The sequence below is a fragment of the Crocodylus siamensis genome, chromosome 8 (genome assembly GCF_052110815.1).
Source record: "Crocodylus siamensis isolate JL-2025a chromosome 8, ASM5211081v1, whole genome shotgun sequence".
NCBI lineage: Eukaryota > Metazoa > Chordata > Crocodylia > Crocodylidae > Crocodylus > Crocodylus siamensis.
This window is the reverse complement of record NC_143402.1, coordinates 12,460,548-12,484,510: the sequence shown is the minus strand read 5'-3', so window position 1 is coordinate 12,484,510 and position 23,963 is coordinate 12,460,548. Positions and strand designations below refer to the sequence as shown.

At 46.2% G+C, this 23,963-nt stretch overlaps 1 long non-coding RNA gene across 1 annotated transcript in view; it reads right to left on the bottom strand.

Annotated features, from left to right (window-relative positions):
- The window catches only part of LOC149858098 (uncharacterized), a 48,919-nt gene extending 26,688 nt beyond the window's left edge, over nucleotides 1-22,231 (bottom strand). The window contains exon 1 of the long non-coding RNA XR_016443963.1: nucleotides 22,107-22,231. This is a non-coding gene — a long non-coding RNA (uncharacterized LOC149858098). The remainder of the gene's footprint in view (nucleotides 1-22,106) is intronic.
- Between the last annotated feature and the right edge of the window lie 1,732 nt (nucleotides 22,232-23,963).

Below are 23,963 nucleotides of genomic sequence, written 5' to 3'. Positions count from 1 at the left end.
ACAAGCCGAGACAAATAAAGCTGGAAGGGAACAGATAGAAGTGAAGGGACTAGCACAAGGGCGCACAGCAGGGTAGTGGCAGAGCTTTTCTTTCCTTCCATGCAAATTCTATTTGTAGCATTTTTTCCCCCCAATCTAAATGGAGAAGTCAAGAAAGCTAGCGCTGAACTCTGCAAAGATGTTTTGGCTTTCCACCTGCGCAGGTTTATTCTTTTCCTTCTCCATTTCAGCTCCTCTGGTGGCAGGAGAATCATCTACTCTAAACACCGGCACAGACAGCAGTGCATTCAGTTCTGTATAACAAATTCGTTTAAGATAATCATCAGACAGATGTTTAAAATGCTCCATGCAAATCAGCACAATTATCCACAAAATAATGATCCATAATTCAAACAGGGAAATATCTTATTCCAAATGTAATGTTTCTGAACACAACGTTGTTTAAAAAAATGCTCTCCTTCATGTTTGCCAGCTGATGAGGCTAATAAAGTTCAAAAACGTGGAATTACCCTGGATTAACTCCTCTGCTCCATATCCTTCCTGTCTTTTTTTTGTGGGGGAGGGGAGGCATTTATAAGTAGGATCAGCAAAGCCTTTTTAATGCCTGACACGTGCCAGAGACGCATCTTCCGAAGCAGAGATGGAGAGCGCTGTTGCCAGTCCAGCCTATAACCTGATGGTTCAGCACATCGGTGGGAGATGTGGAGCCAAGTCCCCTTAGACAGAGAAAAAACTCTGACTCCCACATCTTGAACAAGGACCCCGCTGCCACCACCACCCCTACCAGGGGGTATCTATGCTTGCTTTGTCAACAATAGCGGAAAGTCCATCCCTTCAGGAGCAGGCTCCTGGCTGTGGATGGAGTAGACAGAGACGCCTGCCTGTAGCCTTGGCTAAGGCATGCTCAGCACCTCGAAACTATGTAGATCCCTCTCACCATGCTGAAATGCCACCAGAAAAGCTAGGAATTCAGTAGATGACACTGATTTGACACTTGGCCTAGGTCAGCAGCAGGATGGGATCTGCCAGACCATGGCAGAGACCTTTGTTACTTGACTTACCAAAAATATCCGATAGCTGTTTTTTCATCCTCTCCATGGATTTGACACCGACAGCTCTCCCTTCCTCCCATTCTGTCTCTCTGCCTTCCCTACATGTCTCGTCTCCACCGGCCCCTGGTGCTGGTCTGCCTTCACGGGCTTCTTGCCTGCGCCTCTTTCCCCGCTCCTCACCGTAACACTTCTGTATTTCCTTCTTCTGGTCTCTTTGCCCAGCCAGTCGCAGATCTCATCCAGTAGCTCCAGGTCCTGATAAAGAACGTGTCCCTCTCCTGCACCTTCGACCTCCAGCTCTACAACACCCACTTCAAATCTGCCCAATTCCTCGTCCCATCATCCTTCCGTCTTCCTGCCAGACTCCAGCTCTGGTGTCCTCAGTCGGGATCCCTGTAACAATCGAATCCTTCCCACTCCTATCTTGCAACCGTCCTGGTCCTGCTCTTGTCCCCTCTGCATTAAAACAAAGTGGCTTCCCTTCCTGTTGCATGAGCACTAACAAGGAGGCCAGAAAGGGAAAAAAAACAAAACAAAAAACACAGGCTTGTGCTGCCAGTCCCAGTGCTTGAACTTCGGTAGCCATGGGCAGCCATCCCAGCGCAAAACCAAGCCTTTGGCTTGAGGGCGCCAGACTGCGGAGCTGCCACAGCACTGTCCTGTCACACACACCCGAAGGGATGGCGCATGCTCTCTTCAATGAGAGTCAGCTGCTAAAACCCAGACAGGTAACGAGTGAGCACAGGAGATGGGAAATGTTTCAACAAGGCTCTGGGCAGATTTCCCAACAAAGCAATCCCCCCACCTGCCTTCCAGATTTCGAGCCGCTGCTCTGAAGCATGAGGCGGATGGAGCTTTTCAAAGAAACCCTCGTCGAGTCTTTTTTAACATTGCAAAGCAGTTCTTTTCCCCATAGTCTTTGAAATGGCTCAACTGCGGGGGGGGGGAAGGGAAAGCTTGTGGAGGCAGAAACTCAGAGCGGAAAATTTCAGCCTTCATGGTTAACGTGTGTCAGCATTATAAGCAAATTAAAACAGGGTCTCAGTAAGGAAAGCGTTTGACCAGACCCAGACCCAGCTATCGTGACCAGCGCGTCTCCCGAAATGAAAGGGAAGCTTTTTAGCTTTCTCTACAGATCTCAAAAGGAGGAGAAAGTGCTGTGTGTTCTCAACCACCGAAATACCTGATAGTGAAAGAGGGAAGCAAGGGAGAGATATAACAGGATTTGAATATTTTAAATTCCTCTGACAGCAATGCACTGTAGTGCATTTTATCTTTGCGAGATCTTGCAGCAATTGAGAAGCTTTACAGCTAGAGTCCCAGAGAGCAGACATTATATAATGTAATGCTTAGCTTGCAGCATCTCACTGAATTTTACAACCACTGCAAAACTTCTCTCCTTGCTTTCAGTGAGGGATGCAGCAGAATGGTCTTTATTTTGCAAAAAGTGAATTTGAAAACACCCACAGTGGTTTTAGGGGCAGGATGAAAGACTGATCTGACTCAGAAGGGGTTGCTCTCGGGCAGTGTGTCATGGGTTGCCCTTCTATTGGCAAAATAAGAAAAAAAAAAAAAGTTGTCGTCATTGCATTAAAGACGCTTTCACAACAGCAATGCAGCTGAACCAGGAACCTGTTGCTCACAGAAATCCAAAAATACCTACAGAAAGCAAACACAAGGAACCCAGAGCTGACAATGTTAGTCTGGAGTCAGATGGAAAGCAGGGCAGGGTGGCTCCTCGCAGACCAACTTTCAGTCTGAACAGAAATGCTCAGACTGAAGGGTTCGGTTAGGGATCAAGCTGGTTTATGAGGTGCCGGCCTGCCCTGCTGCCTGGCTAAGGAACCCAGGAATAGCAGCCTGCCCTTGCCCCATTCCTAGCCCTTTACTACATCCTCATCCTTTCCCAGCTAAGGATCTTCTTGCCGAACTTCTCACACAATTGCTATATTGTGGTAAGTTTTGCCCTAGGTAAGCCACGGAGACTGGAGATACCCAAGGATCTGCAAAAAAAACAAGGCCGGTGAGCCCCATGTCTCCATTGTTGCTCCGTGCTCCTGCAGAGGCCTTTGCTGCCCAGTAGTACGAGTCCATGGACTGGTGGGAAGGAGCTTTATCCAGAGTCCCACTGAGAAGCCCGAGGGTGACACGTGTGTGTGTACTGGAGCAGACTGCGGCCACAGGGACGTCCTAGCGCCCTCAGTGCCAGGTCCCTGGAAATCGGAGCGAACATTGGATCTCGGGCCTGAGCTACCCCTTCTACATTCAAGTTGAGAGCTATATTGCTAAGCTCCAAGGGCCCCAGTGGGTTTGAACAGTGCGGGTAAATCATGTCCTTCTCGCAAGGGATCCTGCCATAAACCTTGCATAAATATGTGTCACTTTATTCCAGGTCCAGTTTCAGTGAGAAGAGACATCATCTTTCACGCAGAACTTTTCTGTCCCTTTGGAAGTCCTTACCTTTGCACTGCACAAACCAAATGATGCTTCTTATTCTCTGCCATGATTTTTTTTGTTGCTGTTCTTTAGCTCTGCAATTTTGCTTAACCCAAGCGAAAGAACCCGTTTTCATGAAAGGAGCTTTGCAACGGATGCAAAGCTTTGCGTTAGCTGATAGGAAAGACCAGGGACTGAGCCTCCTTCCCACACAGGATATTAGAGGACCTCATGCACTTAACACAACAGCATTCATTTCAATCTAGAGTCTCTCATATAGGATATCACCAGATAATTTACAGCGGGTGTCAGCTGTAAGCTACAGCCAAAGAGACGGTTTATTTAAGATACTGTGTGGATTGTTACACAAGATCCTGATGGATTATTTCTATCTGAGAATTTACCGATACTGCAGAAGTGAGGCCAACGATGTGGCTTAGTTTAGATTAAACTCAGACTGGGCTGTTTTCCCCCCACCCCAAGGAAATCTCAACCTTGGCCTACAATTTATTTTTTTATTTTTTTTAAGGAGGAGACAAAAACAGGTTTTCTGCATTTGTGGTTTCCAAAAGGCACCTAGGGTGCTTTTAGCATCAATCACTCTTGATATATGGAAACAGAAGTGCAAGTTACTTCATTAAAAGCACTCACACATAACTGGGTACATTTACATATTAAGCAGGCAACTGAGACTCTAATCTTTCTATCCTATGTACAGCTGTAATCATTAGTCAGAGTCAGGATGCCTGTTAAATGCAGCGGATGCCTCAGAGTGCTTTAAAACCAAGATAAGTGCAGGTGACAATGCAGACTCATATGTGGTACTTCTCGATCTGCAAGTTTCCTTTTGTTTTACTTTAGCTCATGTTAATTCAGCACAGGTAAAAATGCATTTTTGCCAATGAAGCGTATTCCTAAAAATCTAATGATCGGAACAATTGCTCCATTCCTATTAAAGATATTCATATTTATTCGGACAACGGTGCTTTCAGTTAAACGTTCTGCGGCCATTGCCGTGGAGTCTGAGCTGCGAAGCTGCATACTCCGTGCCAGGTTGTACAGAACAGTGTACAGTACCTCTTCTCCTGGAGCTGGGCCCAGGAGGGATCAAGACTAGCCTAAGGGATACTACTACCTCACGTAGGCCACAACCCACTGACAGGCCTTACATGCTTCAGTAAAAGCACTTACAAAGGGATACCGTTTCAGAGAGTGATGATGAAAAGCCACAGAGGGAGACTGCACACTTTACTTATTTCACACAGCACGGTGAAAGCCGAGCTCCACGCAGACAGCAGGGCTCGGTTGTAAGCGTACACTGCTTTCACAGACCAACCATCTCGCCCTGCCATTCTGGGACCCGTTTGGCATTGGGTTCAGTCCAGAAAAGCTTCAGGGCTGCCGTAAGTTGTGCGGGTTGGTAACTCCAGGCTACTGCATCAGCAAAAGCCTGCTGGAGCACACTTCATCTCCAGCCATGACCCTTGCCCTCAAAGATGCTACTTGATGGCAAGCAAACATGTTTGAAGGTGTTTCAACAGTGCAGATCACCTACCTTATTAGGAACCCAAAATCACGTCTGGGTTTCGTAATGACTACGCTCAAGTCCCCATCTCTGTTCTCACAGAGCTGGGCACTCAATCATCACCTTTTTGCATAGGGATCTTTGACAAGATAAGAATCGGTTTGCTTAGCAGGTGCAATTTTTGCTAAGCTCTTCCTCCTCTTGTGTTTTTTACCTATATTACTTTAGAAAAGCAAATGGTGACTAGTGCCGTTTGGGAACCTTGTGACAAGACCTCTTTTGTCAGCAATCACAGGTTCAGCAGAACTGAAATCTTTCACAGGCATGTACCTCTTTCTGTGGCCCTTCAGTGGGAAAGCTCTCTCAGCACTAGAAATTTCTGGCCACATTACATGAGAGCCCGCATGCACGAGCCATCCTACAATAGTCAGGACACTCATTTGAGGAGTGGAGGATACATATTCAAAGAGCAACTGTGCCACTCTCCCGCAGCCTGCATAACTGCACTGCCCGTTGGGCTGCGACCGCTCTCAAATCTTTTTCTGGTTAAACTATTCAATGTTGGATATGTAACTAACTCTTCCAGGGCTAGGGGGTGAAGACTATGACCCACTGCAAGAAACCCAGGTTCAAATCCTTGCCTCGTCTAGTATTTTCACACAAATTGGAATGATTCCAAGAGAAGAAATATTGAGAGATTAGCACAGAATACCCTAGTAGTCAGGACATCCATTATTCAGGGGAACTGAGGTACAGGAGGAGGTGCCTTTCTCTTCTTCACACACAGAATTACCATGAAAACCTTTAGAGGGTTATGGTTTCTTCCCAAAGCAGAATAGGATTTAAATTTTTTTTTTTTTTTTTTTAAAAACCTCAATGTTTTTGCAGAAAAGGAAAAATCCTCTCACCCAGCTCTAATGATAATGTTATGAGTCTTTTGCAAATATCATCTGTTCTTCCAGCTAAAAAAAGTGGGACATGCAAGCAGCAAAAAAATGAATTAAATTCTTCACTATCACCCAAAAAAGGGATAGGAGAAATGAGGAGTCATTTGTGAGAGCTAGGGATGATCTTGAGCCATCAAAAGACTTCCATTGACCTTAGTGGGATTTAGATGAGGGTCCTAACCCAGAGGAGGTGCATATGACGACATAATTATACACCAAGAAGTGGATACAGGCAGTCCTCCACTTGCAATGGTTTGAGTTGCAACGAATGGCACTTGCAACGTTTATAAACTGACACCATTTCAACTTTTTGACGTCAGTTTTGACTTTACGACGCTTGATCTGACGCCATGCCATGCCGGTGAACAAGTTTGCTGCATCGCCCATCTCCCTGGAGAACATCTGTCCCAACTTGCTTGGACACTTTCTTTAAGAAAGCAGCAAAGACTCCAGAAAAACCTGCAGCCAGGACTCCTGAGAAGACTCCAGCCAAGAACCCTTCAGAAAGTCCAGCAAAGTCATCTCAAAGAAGTTATTCCAAATAAATGATTGCTATTTACAATATAAATACATTAATGTAGCTAATATTACTCCTCTATAATTGAGTACAAAATTCTGCGCTATTTTTGGTGAAAATAGGGCATCAAGGCCTTGGTTCAGGAACCAATCCCCCATTTATAACACTGTTTCCTACAGGAAAAATCAGTTCTGAGTTGCAATGTTTCGACTCAAGACGTGGTTTTCAGGAACCAATTGGGTCATAAGTCCAAGGACTGCCTGTATAAGACATTCTCACTGATTAGCAGGGAACGTATCAGTACGGCTTACATTACAAGGTGCTAAAAAGGGTCCAGGTAATGTAGGAGCAGCTGTGTTAGTATACATCCCCTTAGACTTACTATGTCACTTTTACCCCATATTCCAGCTCCACCAGTTTGTACACATCAGTTTAAAACCCCTCACTCAGACCTCACGTCCACAGCCTTGCACACGCCCTCTGAGTTTGACCTGAAAGCCACTTCTGCCCTGCTACTAAACAAGTCCTGATCATCATATGACAACAGATACTGTCCAGCAAGATGCACTTGCACCAGGTGAGAAACCGACAAGATAGCGCCGTCTCCCACAGAGCTCAGGAAGGATCAGCCCGTGCGGCAGTGATGTCAGCTCCACGCCCGCAGCCACAACGTGAAAACAAAGGAGCCAGAAATCTAACAATTGCTTTAGTCAAGGAAGTCAACTGCGGTATGATTTCCTTTTGTAGAGCTGTCATTTCATACTTTCTGAACTTTAATTAGACAAAGAAAAAATAACGTGAGCATTCAAAAATGATTAGGTAACCCTTTCCAGACCATACTTGTGCCATTTGGAGCTTGGGGTTTTTTTGCCTGTCTGCCTGATTTTGGACTGGATTTTCCTTGATTAGAAAAGTTTGAATGTGACCACGTGGGGAGTAAGCAGGTGTGGCAGAAAGCCACCTTGGTTTCTCCCCAAAATCTCTGTGCTGTGACCATTTGATTAGGATGGGGCCAGCACAGAGAAGACACACCCTTACCCTGTCTCTTTAGGTAACTTGAGCTGGCTACATCCCTGAGGGAGGGGGGAAACCTGCTCCCTCTGCCTACATGACTGGTATCGGCTACCTGGGTGAGGGGCATCTACCTGGTGGGCTGGAGTCTGCTCAGCAACGAGTGATGTATTTCAAATTGGTTGGCCGACAGCCAGCCGGAGCTGGCCTCCACTGGACCAGGTGAATGAGGTCACAGGGGCTATATAAAAGTTAAGACTGCCCAGGAGGAGGGGGCAGCAGCCACACGGGGGACACAGAGGAGCTTTACCATCTGAAACTGGCTCTCTCCCCCTAAACTCACGAGCTAGAAACGGCCTGCCTCCAAAGGGCAACTTCACCGGCCTTTGGAAGATGCTTGTGAGTAAGCTACTCGAGATCTGATTAGATATCTAGCTGGCAGTAACTCAGATGCGGGATCAAAAGGCTACCTCAGCCACACTGTTTGCTCTTTAGGATTTCTAGGATATTGCTCAATCTCGTACCCTATTTTCACCCTACCCCTGTAATCAATAAAGTTCTCCTTTGTGACCGGTGCAGGAGACTTATTGAGGGGTGGGTCTAAATTATGCCCAAGAGACCCCTTAGGTCTGCGGACTAAGGGAGACTTTACTTTTTGCCCCCCGACTTGAGGAAGTGCCCCAAGTGCCTGTACTGGGTTGAGTACCCGTAGGACTATTAGGCCTGTGCTTCCCCGAGGACACTGGGCCGAGACAGTCCCTTCTCGGGGTGGTGGCAGCTACGTTATCCCCCAGGCTAGTGCGTGTGCTCCAGGAAGGGGGTTGGCTGGACGTAAGGCACCCCTAGGGAGGCATTCGGAGCCTGGAAGATTTCATAGATTTCATAGACATTAGGGCTGGAAGGGACCTCGGGAGATCATCGAGTCCAGCCCCCTGGCCCAAAGGGCAGGAAGTCAGCTGGGGTCATAGGATCCCAGCAAGATAAGCATCCAAGATGGTCGGGTGCAGGGAGGTGGGCGGCTCAACCTAGGAGCGCCCCCTACTGGCCCACCACACAGGGGCCCTCAGACATTAACTGTTTTATCTTCAAGAGGCAACTGGCTGGTTCTTTTAATCTAGCCTTTTAATTTCAGACTAGTTTCACGCTCTGTCAGTGATGTATCTATACCCTCAGCATTAGACATCCTATTAAACCAGGGGTGGGCAATTTGGGCTGGGATCATGGGGTAGTGACAGCATGGGGCTGGGGCCTGAGACAGAGCCACTATCTGCTCCCCACACAGCCCTGTGCTGTCATTGCCCCTTGGTCCTGGCTCCAGCCCCACCTATCTTGCTCCCCATCTGGCCAAGCATGCCTTGCCTGTGGGGTCCCAGGCCTGTCTGCATGGAGACCCTGCCTGCCCGCCTGCTCTGTCTGGTGCCCCCAGCGATGGATGCAGGGCAGACAGGCCACAGCATCTGGGTAGCAGGGCCAGGTCCAGCAACTGCAGCAGTAAGGGGCTGCTGCTGCCGGGGCTGCCAGGAAGATGAATCTGGCCACGGCGCCACCCCAGCCCTGCTGCACACCCAAGGACGGCAGGACTGGTTTGCACACACCCCAGCCCAGGATCCTTTTTTGCAACTGGGCCACATAAAATCCTGTGGTGGGCTGAATGGCCCCACAGGTTATATTTTGCCCTCCACTGTATTACACACGTTGTAATCGCTATCACAGGGGAATGGTGCGATACCACAAAGTTGGCAGCCAGTGGCAAGAGTACCGACCAACGTGCACACCCACTGTGGAGTGCCAGCTAGCCACACAGTGCAACGTAACAGGACAAACGCATGGAGCTTTTCTCTCTCAGTTTGCAACAATCACATTTCTACTCAAGGCTGGCATTTAATTTCTCCTTCCAGAACAATGAACCCTTCCCAACCCAGTAGCATCACTCAGCTCCATTCAATCACCCACTCAAGAGTAGCAGCAAGCTGACCAATATCTATACAGCAGCATGGTGGGAGTCCCCCAAAGGCTCCATTATCAGCAGCTTCCAGCAGGCAGGAGTGGTGGGACCGCTAGTTTCCCCGTATCATTCCCACAGGCTAGAGCGGTGCAGGGAGGCTGGAGTGTCTGAAGTTTTTTTTAAAGGGGCATGCAAAAAGCGAAGGGAAGTGACAGGAAGGAGACTGCAACGTCTACAGAAAATTCAATCATTTTTTGAAAACCAAGTCTGAGGATGAAATGAAAACGCAATGGACAAGTGGGGAACTCCCCGAAGGCAGGAATCCATGACAGAATCAGTAGGCAATAAAAAGGCATCAGTCAAGAACGTGGGCTGCTTTTTAACTCAGGAACATTAGAAGAGATTGTTACTCTTTTAATTTGCCACAAGCCGGGACAGGGCTGTTTTGGTGCAGGCACCTGTCAGTTAGACAGCTGCTGCATTTAATCCCCATAAACCCTGTTTCACCATTAGAAAAAGAAATTAAAGTGTTTATTGGTGCCTATGGAGTAGTTGAACACAGAACAGCCCCGTGCCCACAGCTGGCACATAAACAGGAGCAGTCTGCTCTTCCCCAAAAATATACATGTCAGTGTTCATTGCATTTAGAAGGTACACCGCAAGAGACGCCAACCCCTTCCTCCACACTTCCCCCCCCGCCAAGCTTACGATCGCTACGAGTGAGATTTATCTGGCTGCTCCCACAGACTGAAGTCTGCAGGCCAAGAATAATCTGCAGCTGATTCACCATTGCATCTTGAGATGTTTGTACAGAGGGACCAAATCGCTCATTATTCTACTGCTGATGGCTAATTTCTCTTACTCACTGTTGCAGGGTCCTGGCAGCAGCTTTTAGCTGAAGTTCAGAATACTTCCAAAACCAAAGTACACCGGGTGAAATTGATGTTGTTTTCTTCCTCATTTAATCATGCAAGAGTAAAGATGCAGAGAGAATATGCAAAACCAGGTGGTCACTTCCCCAAATGGGCTGTTAGAGATCTGCTATGCAGTATTAATGTCAGCCCAGCAACCAAGGGTTCGTTATTATAGACATGTGGTGCGTGGATTCAACTACAGTCCACCCGAGGTGCTGATAAAATCTAAAACCACATCATCATTGCAGTAGTGCAAACCAGCTACTTTCCCACATCACAACATACTCTCATTACAGTAGAGAATCCAGCATGAAGGCCTACACAAAGGCGGCTGACTTAACTCAGAGCTGACAAACTGACCCAGATAGCACCTCCTACATAAGCAGCTGCCCCCACAACCAAAAAAAAAACATAGTGGTGGAAGAACACAGCATTATAATGCCCAGCATAGTCAAAAAAGCTGATCTAATAAGGAACGGAAAGAGAAGCAGCCAACTCTGAATGGCAGAAGCACCGATGGCAAGTCTGAGCTGAGGTCTAAGGGGCCTGGTTCTAGACGAAACATGGATGGGGAAAGATACAGGTGGCAGCTCAGTTCAATCCAGTTTAGAGGGGGTTCGGAGAACAAGGCCAAAAGTTTGGAACCAGGTTTCACGTTGGCAGCAGGGATTTATACAAAACCTCCTCTATCATGAGCAAATCTATACGTGTAAAGCTCCATCCTTGGAGGGGAGCAGAGAATTCCATGTATTCCCTTATTCCCTGGATACACTGTGGAGTTGTCCCTTGTATTCGGCACTCGCATCCCAGGCAGGGACCATCTCTACCCTTCAAAAACCAGTATGTGAAACTGGGGTACAAAAATGAAAAATCTTCTAGGCATCGCTTTCAATTTACAAGCATGTGCCTGCTTGTAAAGGTCGACCTGGTGTGTGCCACTGCTCCCTGATGGCTTGCTGGATGAAAGTATCTGTGACAGTCTTATTCTTTCGTCATTGGTCTGAGGAGGGACAGAGATGACATAACAGAGTCCAGCCTTCGGCGTGTGTAGTCTGGGGCTGGGCTCATAAATTTACTTCACACATGCATGTAAGGTGACATCCACGGTGTCATAAGTGTGTAACCAGTGATAATTCAAGCAGGTTTGGCAAGTTCCTGAATATTATGAAACATCTCAGCCAAAGTCTACCTGCAAGCCAACATTTATTTATTTGTTTGTTTGTTTGTTTGTTTGTTTGTTTTACACACAGTTGTCACGATTTCAAGGCCGACGTGACTGTTTGTACAGACAGATGGGCTGGGAATACTTGAGAGGTGGCTTCAACATCTACAACTCCCTCTGTTAGCTGAACTACATATGCACAGGATAGTACAAACCTGCCTGCGTGCAGGCTCTGCTCTTAAGTGGTTTTTTTCCCCCCCTCAAAACTGGCCCTACCCCAGGCCCAGCAGGCACCGAGTGAAGTCTGCGTTTTGGATTAAGTCCCCTCTCGCAGCTCCTTTCTTGAGGGTTTTCTCCTAAATCAGTTACACCTTACCTAACCAGATCCGTACGATAGCGAGGCAGGTTGCTCTTAAACCAGTTTTGACCATTCTGCAGGTGGTTTCTGTGCACTGAATTTCTGTTGTGGTGCCAATTTGTACTGGTTTCTGATCACTTGTACCAGTCTGTGTGGCATCCCATTTCAAGACGACTCTAAAGATGAGGCTCCTTAAGAGTCTAAAGCAGCTACAGGGATTGATGTCTCCAAGATGTCAGCTCTGCTAGCCTGGACTCCAAAGCACCCCCCGCTCCAGCCCTTCCCTCCCAGGGCTGTGATGAATGTGAAAGCCTGAACCCACAGCTTTAGCACACTCCCCTGCCTAGACTGCACCCTCCTTCAGCTTTAGCATGTCCCACTCCCACCTGAGTTCAGACCCAGCAGCTACGGCTGCATCCAGGACTGCCCAAAACAGTCATAGCTATGGACTATGACCAACACAAGTCTGAATCTGCCTGCAGCTGTAGCGTGCCCTGCCCCTACCCCACACACCTGTAGCCCTGACCTGGCAGCTGTTGACAATATTTGGACAACAGCGGATGCAATGGGTTTACGCTTCCACTTCTGTGCTAGTGGTATCCCCGGCCCCAGGAAGTGCCCGGCATACTGGAAGCAGCCCCGGCGGGCCAGCACCACGCGGCTGCCGGAGCCTCCGCCTGCCCACAGGCTCGATCCAGTCAGTTGGATCTGGCCCACGACCCCCCCCGCTCGACTCTTCTGATGCCTGTTCTTCCAACTCACACTCCTTAGGATATTGATAGAAATGTAGAAAGTAAGTATTTATTCCTGACGTTTGCTTTCCAGAGGACAAAGATGGGCAGAGGGGTAAAGGGGGGTGGGAATTGACAGCATAGAAAAATTCCCCCTCCTCCCACTTCAACGCCAGTGCAGAATACATGAGTCTCCCACAACACATCCAAGTGCTGTGCCAGCAAGGCCACAGGTGTACTCTAGTGGAACAGGGGAAAAGTGATTGTGAGGCATATGGTAATTGTTCTCTATCAGCAATATATTCATCCCATGGCTCGCTTTTACATCTGTTATCTATTCACGTATTGTGCCACAGCCCTTGCTTTAGTGATGCTAAAGCAGCTGAGCATTTGCACAGAAGAGAAAGGGAAAAGCCAGCAGAGCGCCAGGAGCTGGCACCACTGTGCCTGGTAATGGACATCCCCCACATGCTAAAAGCAGGTGTTGCCGCAGCCTGAAGAAAGGTATTTGTACCCGAAAGCTTGCAAAGAAGATTTTTTCCAAGTATTTGACATGGTCTAATAAAAAGGTACCGGATTGACCCAAAGAACCTTGTCTGCCTGTGTCCTTAGACTAACACAGCTACAACCTGTACACCTAAAAGCAGAGCCGAGCACTTGAGCTGCATGAAACGGCTGGAAGAAATGAGCACATTCATCCACTTACAAGCTCACTAGTGAAGGTGAACTGGTTGCAGAGAGGGTTCAGTTGAAGGTGTTTGTTGGCAAGGGGCATGGGAGAGGGCACGAACGTAAGAAAAATAAGAAGCGGGCCTGGATCTCTCCGTGGAACCAGAATCCTGCCATCAGGGTGAATCGTCCCCTGAAAGCGGCGCTTATACAACGATTGTACGTTCATGCTGGGATATTTTCAGTGGGAGTTGGACATTGGTTGCTTTGAAAACTTCAGCCTGGGTCTTGTGCTGTGTAACGTCACCTTCAGGGGTGATTGGCACGGCGCTCCATTAGAAAACCAAAGGCATGGCAGTTTGCCACTCAACTTGGCTTTTATTAGAAATCAGTCTTGCGGGTGCTGTGGTGGCACAGGCACTAAGGCACACAGGTGACAGCTCAGAGGTTGCAAGTTTGAGGCCATAGCTGAAGTGTTCATGGTGCAGCCTGTCAGATTTCAATGAACCTGTGAATTCTGCTAAATACCCTGTACCAAGGACACAAAAGGAGGAAGGAAAGTTTGCTTTCCTAGTTTATCTTTGGACTCTGTAATGATCCCCAGGTTCAATAAAAACAGGCTTACATGAATGAGAAGAACTAGACAATGAACTTCATTGTCGAGTACTAAGGCAACCTCTGCAGAAACTTGGTCTCTCCCTAACTCACTCCCCTAATTGAGGGAGCATATCCCAATTCCCAACCTCTTAGTCTTCCAAGAAGAGGAGTGCTTCTAAATTGTCAGGACTATCACTACAGATCTTCATTGTTTCAGTTCCATTTCCAATTCCATCATTGTCATTGGGTGCTACTGCAATAAATATTAATACTGTGGCTTCATCGTATTAGGTGCTACCCAAACACAACAGCAGCACTGAAACCAGTCTGGGGGGTTTCCAGATTTGGGTCAGGCCCAGGCTGCACAAGAATAGAATCAACGTTTAACTGTAATGATCAGTGGTTGAGGCATAGATGGTTTCCCAAGTAAGAGTAATTTACTGGGACGTCCTTGCCCCCTAATATATCACTAGCCTTCAATTTAAGAAGTTAAACGCAGCAATTTTTAAGGGCTAAGAAAAAGCAACGCTGGTCTTATTATAGTGCTATTCTTGCCACCAACAACATATTAGCATGTGACATAACCTTCATTCATGAGCCCATTATCTTACTCAAGAGAGTGGGCTCCACTATCAGCCAAGATTTTACAACTTCATCTGCTACCACATCTCATTCAAAATCTGCAAATGAAGAGAGATTTACTGTCTAAAATACTGCTCAGTGACTGGACTGAAACGCCTCCCTTTACTCTCTCCGCCATCACTTGCTGAGAAATCAATTTCAGTCTTAAATAAAATACAAAAGGAAAGTGAGCTTAACACAATTGTCATCATTATCATTAACAGGCAGTTTGTCCAGATCACCCAGCCACCCACTTACTTACCACTATCAGTCACTGCTTCACCACAGGTGTTTTACCCAGTTTTGAAAACCAATTTGTAAGAGATCAGTACGTTTGTTTCCCATTTAATTTTTTTTAGGCGGCTCTCATCCTGCATTGCTTCTCCTTTTTTGCCTTGGACATTTTGTGCTGACGGCTGTGAGTGGACACAGTTCTGATGCTCACGCTAGCATTACTACACACAAATCAAACACCTCACAGCTTTGATGCCATCACTGGGGCAGACTCAGTTATTAGAAGACAAGATAGGAAGAGAAGCCTTGGGCCACTAGGTCCCGTCTACCAATACCGCCGTTGAAATTTTGCAATGAAATCCAGTTCTAAATGGCTGGCCTTGCCCTCTGAACCCCTTCTCAACTGGTTACACCAAGTTTCCTCCCATTTCTCTAACTGGGATTATTTATAATGCATATGTAAGTGGAGATTTACCTCATTCAAGGTGGCCGCCCACTAACTTCGTGGCCCAGAAGCCATTTCATGAGCAATATGGCAGCTCCCCCTCCTTGAACTCTCTGATTGTCGAAGGGGCCCCAGTGGCCCCGCCTTCACTGTTGATCAACTGCAAGGGCTGCTTGTCATATAGCCCCACCCCTCACCACCGATCGGCTACGAGGGCTGCCCATCATGTAGCTCTGCCCCTTCCTGCTGATTGGAGGAGATGGGGAGGCCCACTTGACAGGCAACATGCAGCAGAGGGGCAGCAGTCATCTTCCTGGAAGCCTCTCCCTTCCCCACCCTGGGGGGCTGCCGCACCCCCCGGAGAACTGCTGACCCCTCCAGGGAGCCAGCATTTTATTTTCAGTGAGTTTTTCCCCCCCCTTGTGGCTTTCCGGAGCAACGCCCACTTTTATGAGCAACGCCGGATTTTTACAAAATCTGTGCAGTCGTGATTTCCGTAGATCCCAACATACAGGTAAGCTCCACAAACGCTATAAACCACATCCAGTGCTACATGGTATGCTGCTCCCACCCCACAGCCTCTCTTTCAGCCTCTCTTGCGGGTTTGGTTATTCCACTTTAAAAAGCAAGAACTTTTACGGTCTTAAGTATGACCTCAGCTCGCATAAGCCTGTTTTTACCGCGAGACAAATAGATCACACCCACTGGAACAAAGGAGCATGAGGCAAGAAAGGATCTATTAAGCCAGTAAGTCCAGTCCCTTGCAGTTGTATCAACTGTTTATCCAGAGTCCTGAAAATCATCTGCTCTGGCCCCTCACACACAAAACCGAAGCCAGCCTAAAACATGCCACAAGTAAAAAGCAGGGGAGAAAGGCACTGCCGCTGCCCTGCCACCACTACAACAGAGAGGTTATTCGTTAGGTTAACGTATGCTCTGGGGATCCTAAGATGAAGCTTCATGCTAGAGAGGAAGGAGGTTACTTTTCAACCATAACAGGGGAACTGCAAATACCTGAATCCCTGCATCATGTCTGCCGATTACCGGACCCTAGAACACCCGCATACTCTAGCATGTTTGTCCTGGAACAGAAATTGTGTCCCGGCATTGGCAAGGACAAGCATACCTTGTCCAGAGACAAATGCAATGTCTGTTCCTAGCCATAAGGATTAAATGAAGGACGCTGTAGGCCACAACATTATCTGCATCTTCCTATGAAAGCAGTCAGACCAAGGTCTACTGTGTGGCGCGCTTGAGAACAAACCCCAGCATGGCTTCACCACCGCACTCCTGGGTTTGGTACATGCAGATGGAAGGGAGTAGGTGGGACATATTCAGAAGCGTCGCTCCCCTACGCCCTCGGGGCCTCGATGTAGATGAAGAACGTTCCACGTTCAAAAGCTCGTCTAAGTCTATTCCAACCACGCAGTTGGTCCAATAACAGATATTACCCACAACGATCCTTGCTTCTCATGCAATTCCTAGACCATCACAGATGCATCACACCAACACAACTTCTTTCAACTTGCCTCCGCTAGGGTGGTAAAGCAGGAGAGCTGATATGCATTAACTGAAAAAGCTGGCCTTCCTTAAGGAAATTGCCTCAGATTCACCAGGGAGAGGCCAATCAGAGTTCATTAGCGAAGTGGCACATTCCTCTCTCAACTAAACATGCCATGACCAATGGAAATTAGGCATGTTTCTCCTCTTTGGCCTCTAATACAACCCCAGGCCAAAGTGTCGACAAAAATTGAGAACACAAATGCCCAGGCTTCCTCCTCACTTAAAGAAAATGCCATTTGTATATCATTTTATCAGCAGTGTATAGCCTCAGAGATCAGTGCTCTCCTAAACTTTCTATCTGCCCACAGCAGCTACCACACGAGTTCTTAAAATGGACATAAGCAAGGGGGGGGCGGGGAAGAAGGACCTAAGGAAGGGAAAAAACATCTGTGGCAAGGAAATTAAATTACTTTCAATCAGCATTAAGCACAGTTATTTAACGGTATATACATGTTCAGAAATCTCTCTGAACAGCCCTCAGCTGTAATCTTTCTGCTGTCATCTCCAACTCCTCCCTGGCCCTCCATTTAAATTAAATGCACACTGGTTGATAGGTTTGCTGAGTGGCTGACGCTTAAAAAAAAAACCAAAACTTAATTTTCATCCACAGAATAATTTGTTCCTGGAACTACATAAGACTGCTACATAGATAAGCTGCTTTCTGATTGGCTGAAAAATAGTACATGCCCAGGTATGCAATCAGACCTTTTTTCCCCGGAGTGCCTGTGACTATGAAGAGATCCATTCGTAGAGGCATTTTAAGACAACCAGAATAATGAACAAGGAGCAATTCTCATTCTAATAAAGCAACTCTCAGGATTGGAAGATGGGCAGTGAACTCAATTGGTTTTGAATGAGCACCATAAGGTGGACATTGCATTTCTTCGCCTTTCCAGTATTTCAAAAAGAGGAGGAATTTAAAATACAAGTAGTGAAACACCTACACTCGGGTGGTATGAAAGATGCACTCTGTTAGGGGGTTGCCGCAAAAGGCTGAGAGAGGGGGCAAGGGCATGGTTTGAGGCCTAAGGAGGGTTTTTTTAAATAGCCTTTTGTCAGTATAATAAGGCATTCCTAAAGGTGAGGTTCATATTTGTTAGTAAAATATGAGCCTATGAAAGTAAAGTTTCAATAGAAACACCAAGGTTGAAAGAGTAAAGGGAGCAGGTTACAAGACTAGACTCACGGGTTATATTTCTGGCTTTGCCACCAATTCTAGGAGAGCCACAGGAAGTCATTTCTTAACCCCGAGGCCCACATAAGCCATGAGCAACAGATTGTAGTCTTCGGGTCTGATCTAAGGACCCTTCAGACTGATGGAAATCCGTTTCCTTTGCTTTCAGTGGGTGCTGAAACACAAAGGTGTTATAAGGCTTAACAGGACAGTTGGACAGAAGAGACCAGGAAATCCAGTGCTCTGCTAGTACAAGAAGAAAAAGGTCTTGGAAGAAAGAAAGGTCTTGCATGTTCTGGTTATAAGAATCTGGATGCATATTAAACACAAAAAGCCATAGTGCAAAAACATTAAGGGTGCCACGTTCAAGTGAATGAATTGGGGTTACCTGTGATATTTTTTGGCCATTATGATTATGTTATAATACGGTCTTGAGCTACATGATCCTCACATGTTCCCCCACAGGACCCTGCTTCACTCTGCACACAAAATGGACCTGCCTTCAGAACAAATGAACAGCAACTGCTACCTGCCTCACAGGCTACAGAAGCTAGCGGCTGCGTAGCAAATACGATAGGGACTTGCAGGAAGGGAAAAAGGTACCCTGGATTATATTTCTGTCTCTGCACAGTTCCTGTGCGAAAATAAGCAACTCGCTTAAAACCAACTTTTCACAAGTGGTCACTGCCCAAGTGCTTTGTGCTCTCCGAGATGACGCTCACAGGGGCAACTGAAGTCAATGCGAGTTGTGTTTTGAATGTGCAGAGATCCAGGAAGAATGATGCTCATGACCTCAAAACCTAAATGTTTTGCTCTTAAAAAAACCCAGCAAGAAAACAAAACAAAAAACAGGAAAACAGAATATCCATCATGTGGCACAATATTCGTCTGTCCACGGTTCATCAGCAGGATTGGAAGCTACAGGCCCACCCAGTCATCTTTGCCACTTCTAGTCATGGATTAAATGACTGTCCATAGAGAAGATAAGGACCCAATTTGTCACTGGGCTTCACAAATAATTGCTGATATTAGAAGGGTAAAAGTCAGGAATCCTGGGTCCCACCCCTGGCTCTGGAGTGGAATGAGATGTCAGGGAGACTGCTCTAAATGTATTCCCCCAGCCACATCTCCCTACCTCCCTCACTGCCCTATGCCCATTCCAAGTCCTCTCTTCCTTACCCCACACATCCCCATCCCAGTCCCTTTGTCGCCCCCTCTAACTCACCACCCAAGCCTCATTCTGCCTTTCGTTAAACCCAATCTCATTCTCAGCCGTTCCACCCTTCCCAACCCAGTTAGAGAGCATCTCAGGTGACTCGCTAAAAAGGGCTACTCAGGGACTAGTCCCTTTCCTAGGAAAATGAGACTCTCTGGGCTATTACAGACTGCTGGAGTATCCCTGGAAGGTGGATATGACACTACCACAAAAGACAGCACATGTCAAAATCCTAGGAGAAACCATGAAAGCAGTTCCAGGTGTCCGTTCTCTCAGGTAAAATGAAGAAAGGCAGTGTGATTAACAGAAGACAAGAAATGGCTGGGAAGGACAGCATCCCAAGATGGCGGTGCCAAGCAGTGCAGGGAGACCCCCAAGCAGAACAGTTTGGCTTTTGTTTAAAAAAATTACATTTCATAACAATAATAGAATCGAAAAGGATTGGAAAGTCAAGTCATGAGCCAAGGAAAGGGAACCAAAAGTTTGTTGTTTTTTTCTTAAACATGGGGAAAAAGACAATAAAACACCCTTCTCAGAAAGGGTTGACCTGTTTTGGCTGAAATTCTTTAGAAATATTCAGCCAGAGGAAAAAAAAATGTCATGGAAAATGTTATCCCAAAAGTGTTAACTTGGACAAAGTTACAAACAAGAGAAAACAGGGTCTTATAATGGAAAGAGGTGGGCAACTTTAATGGGTCATACACTGTTAAAGAACACCATTAAGAAAAAAAGGCCTCGCCACAGAAGATGTTCATTAGAAGACCCTCCCAGGCGCCTACCAACCTGGAAATGCAAATTGCTGATTAGGTTTGAAGAATGTTAAGGCCATGGACATTTTTTATTCATTCCGTTTTCTTCTTGCTCAAACTTGCCCAATTAGTGAATATAAAACTGTATTGGCTATTAGATAGAAACAGCTTATATTGCACAAGTGCTTCAGGAAAGTAAAAACTCACCGTCTCCCATGGAAAGTTAATTATGTTAGGTACCTAAATCTTAGCTGATTTTGAAAATCCCCAACTAGGGACCCAGAAAATTTGAGAAAGAAACACTTTAGCCATAAAGGGATTTGAGCTCTGAAGCAGGGCTACCTCTCCTGTTAAACCAAACAGCATCATAAAGATTTTGGGCTAGTTTTAAATCATGTGGGCAGCAATACTCGTGCTATAAGCCCCTGTTGAAATGAAGCTATCAGGCCCCTTGCCAATCCTATTCTTCAGTCCTAGAGAGAGTTCACAAACTACTTGGAGAGGTCATGAAATTGATGGGGTGTAATGATCCGTTGTTCTTGTGAAAGATCAGTAGCATTTTCTTGTGCTGGCCAAGGTCTTGTCTCCTGTTTATGGCAAGAAAATTAATGGAACGATAGTTTTCTTCATTGAGAACCCGTGAAAAGTTCTGTGCGATTTGCCTACTCTCCTGTGACATGGTTCATTACTCTGTACAATGTCATTAAGATTTTTTGAATAGGAAAATGAAAGTAGACTAGAGCAGGGGTTGGGGGGGGGGCAGAGGGCTGAAGGGGACAAGAAATGAAAGGATTAAGAAGCTAAACTGAGTTTTCGCTCTCCTTCATACTCAAACTCCGGGGGTGGGGAAGGAAAAAAAAAAAAAAAAAAAAATCGAAAGATCAGTAAGACATCAAGGGCACTTAAATGCAGAGAGGCTGCTCCAACGCGCTGTAAATGCAGTACGTTGGAGCAGACTTGATCAAGCAGAAATCAATCAGAAATCAAGCAGACTTGATCAAGCAGAAATGAATGTGCTCCAGCAGCCTCTAGCATCCCATGCGTCAGTGTCCCTGTGCTGAAAAATGGCGGTGGGGCGCTTTGAACTAAAGCATGCCACCATTTTTTCAGCGTGGGGACACCAATACAGGTGCCGTTTATAACATGGCTCGCTAATTAAAGCATGCCCCCCACCACTTCCCAGAACACATCTATAAATCCCCCAAAGTTTGGCACTACCTTAGAAAAATAAGTTTGTTAGGATTTCACAGACAATTGGACATATGGCTTAGGATGAATTTCTGCTATGGATCGGAAAGCATTTTTGTTCACGTGTTCTTTATGCGGCCACATAGAGACATTCAGTTTCTCCTGGGATAGTCACTTGTCAGCCAGTAGAAAGAAACCTCAAAATGTACAAACATTCAAGATTTTTCTCCCAGAGCACAAATGGCTGCTCCAGGAGAATTATAATCTAGGAACAAGAAGAGTTACATGGCTCCCCAGAGTTTCTCCTGGGAGAACCAACTTCTGTACACATACCTCTTGAGAGAAACTGCAGCACAGTCCTCCAGCATCCCAGTATGTTTTGCTTCTAGACCTCCCCCAACAGGCTCAGGGAGAAAATGTGCAGCTCAGGCTGGACTCTACTGAGAAATTTGATTCCTCATTATGATGCAGGAAGACAATCCCCCGATTGTCCGAAGAAGACTCCCTTGCACAATCAGGACTGCCCTGTGCACTGCTGTCACATTGCCCAGCAGACAGGGAGCCCATACAGCAGAGGTCCTCAGTGCTGAGCTGCTGTGCAGCCACACACACCTGTGCAGGGGTCTCCAGATAAGTTTTTCTACCAGGAAAACAAATCTGGGAGAATTCTTCCATGTCATTAGAATGTGTGTACGCAGCCTATGTGAGAGACAGACTTGGTTTCAAATCAAGGCCCATGTCCCTAAACACTTAACTGAGCACAAATGCCCTGAATCTCTTAATTTCTAATATGCTGGCCTCAACAGTAGAGCAATAAGTTACTGCTCTATCTGGGCATCCCAGGAAATATACAGTTCCCAAATAATACTAATGCTTAGCAGTAGTGGTGTGGCACTGCTGTGAAGACCTGGAGAGGTCCATTATGGAACCGTATGCATATTTTCCCCACAATGGTTGCAGTGGTTTTCACTTCATTTCCATTGATATAAAATCTGAACTCTTGATTTGCGTCTTGGCTGGAAAAGCTGCTGAACAAGGAATGTCCGTCTTACCTTAATCTAAAAGATCCCAGTCTGGTTGTCCTGGAAAGCCTACTGCCCAGTCTCATAATCTTTTCCAGAACAAAGCTGAGAACAGATCAGTCTTCAGGTCTGGTGCGCTGGGAATCTTGTCTGATGTACTGACAGCCTCGTACAAGTCCTGGATCAATTTTAGGCCTATAGCAGAAGACAGGCATGTTCTAATAAACTCATGGCGGTCTCCAACTCATCCAGTTAAAGTTTGATCGGAAAGGGGATAATTTGGCAAGCTGATGCCCACATAGTACAGCTCATTGGAAAAAGTTGGAAGAGCAACTAGCCTTTTAAAAGCCATTAGAGCAAGTCAGTCTCCTGGGTGATATACCTGGTTGGTTTCCCTGAAAACGCTCATACTGGTTTTAAATTAAACGAATTAGGCCAATTCGTTGGAAATGGGGCTTGTGTCCTCCAAAGGGATTCTTCACTGGTCATTCAGCTGGGCAAAGCGTCAGCTTCTTTTTAATGCCTTTCATCCAGCGCCACATGGTATGTCTATGCAGCCCCAGTGCTGGCCTGAATAACACATCATACAGTGGTGGATGACACAGACAGGCTGCTCTTCAGAGTCTTTTCTGTCTTTTGCTTGAGTAGATAAATTCAACAAGCCTTGTACTTGGAAGCTTTTATTGACTAGACTTAGATAGGCACTTTAAACCCAGCCAATTTTAATACTTTTGGACTAAGCTAAATACACAGTTGATTTAATTTGCAAGTTATTAAGAGCATTACTTTGCCCTTACCTTTTATCTTAAATCTCAGGTCCTCTAAGCCCAGTCAGACAATAGTTCATAAGACAGTTAAATGTACAGTATCAGCTAGCAACAAGGAAATGGAAACCCAGCTGCATGCATTAACCATAGGAGCCTTCTTTCTAGCATGCATTAACTCAATCCTGCTCAAACCACCTCCTCTGTGAAACACTGCTTCTCAGGGTTGCAGAAGGGAGTCAATGATGGGCTTGAATATTCATATCTTGCAGTAGGGAATTTAAATCAAACATCCAATAGCTGAGCTCTCATAAAGCAAGGTTGTAATTTCTCCACTTCCTCCCTTGCTGGTTTTCTTACAGCTGGGCAGTTTGCATTCTCAAGTCAGTGAAAAACAAAAATATGCCTTAGTTCCACCTCCTCTGTCTGGGCCACAGGATATTCAAATTTACTGGCTAACAATTCCCAAGGCAGTGTCAGATTTATTATTTCCACAGCCCTTATTTACACTTCAATTTTTTCACTACTTGCACACAACACAAATCAAATCTCTTTCCCATTATAGTCTTACGAAAAAGGTTGTAAACTTTCATTCCTGTCCTTAAAGGTACATTCCAGATACCCAAGAGAACACATGACAACCTTGTGAGAGTTTGGTTACTGGATGTTTGATTACATTACCTACCACAAAACATGAATATTCAAGCCCATCATTGACTCCCTTTCTGCAGCCCTGCAAAGGAAAGTTTCACAGAGGAGGTGGTTTGAACAAGATTTAATTAATGCATGCTAGAAAGAAGGCTCCTATGCTTAAAGGCCAGATACCCAAAAGAAAGCCAGCTGCTCCACCTACCTGAACTCCAAGACCTTCAGGGCTCCAACTTCCACTTAAGCTGATTTATAAAACTATTTACCGCCCAGGCACTCCTTTTGTCTGAACCAGGTGCTGTGTACTTGAAAATCTGGTCCCGATTTTAAGGCCAGAAGAGTGTAGAACTCGTAACAGGCAAAGAAATTCTGGTTGATGAAACACAGCATTCATTTATAAGTGACTTAATGTCTCTGGAGTGTGGTGCTTTAAGAGGGAAGCAGTTACAACAGCAGGAAGAGATAAGAACAACAT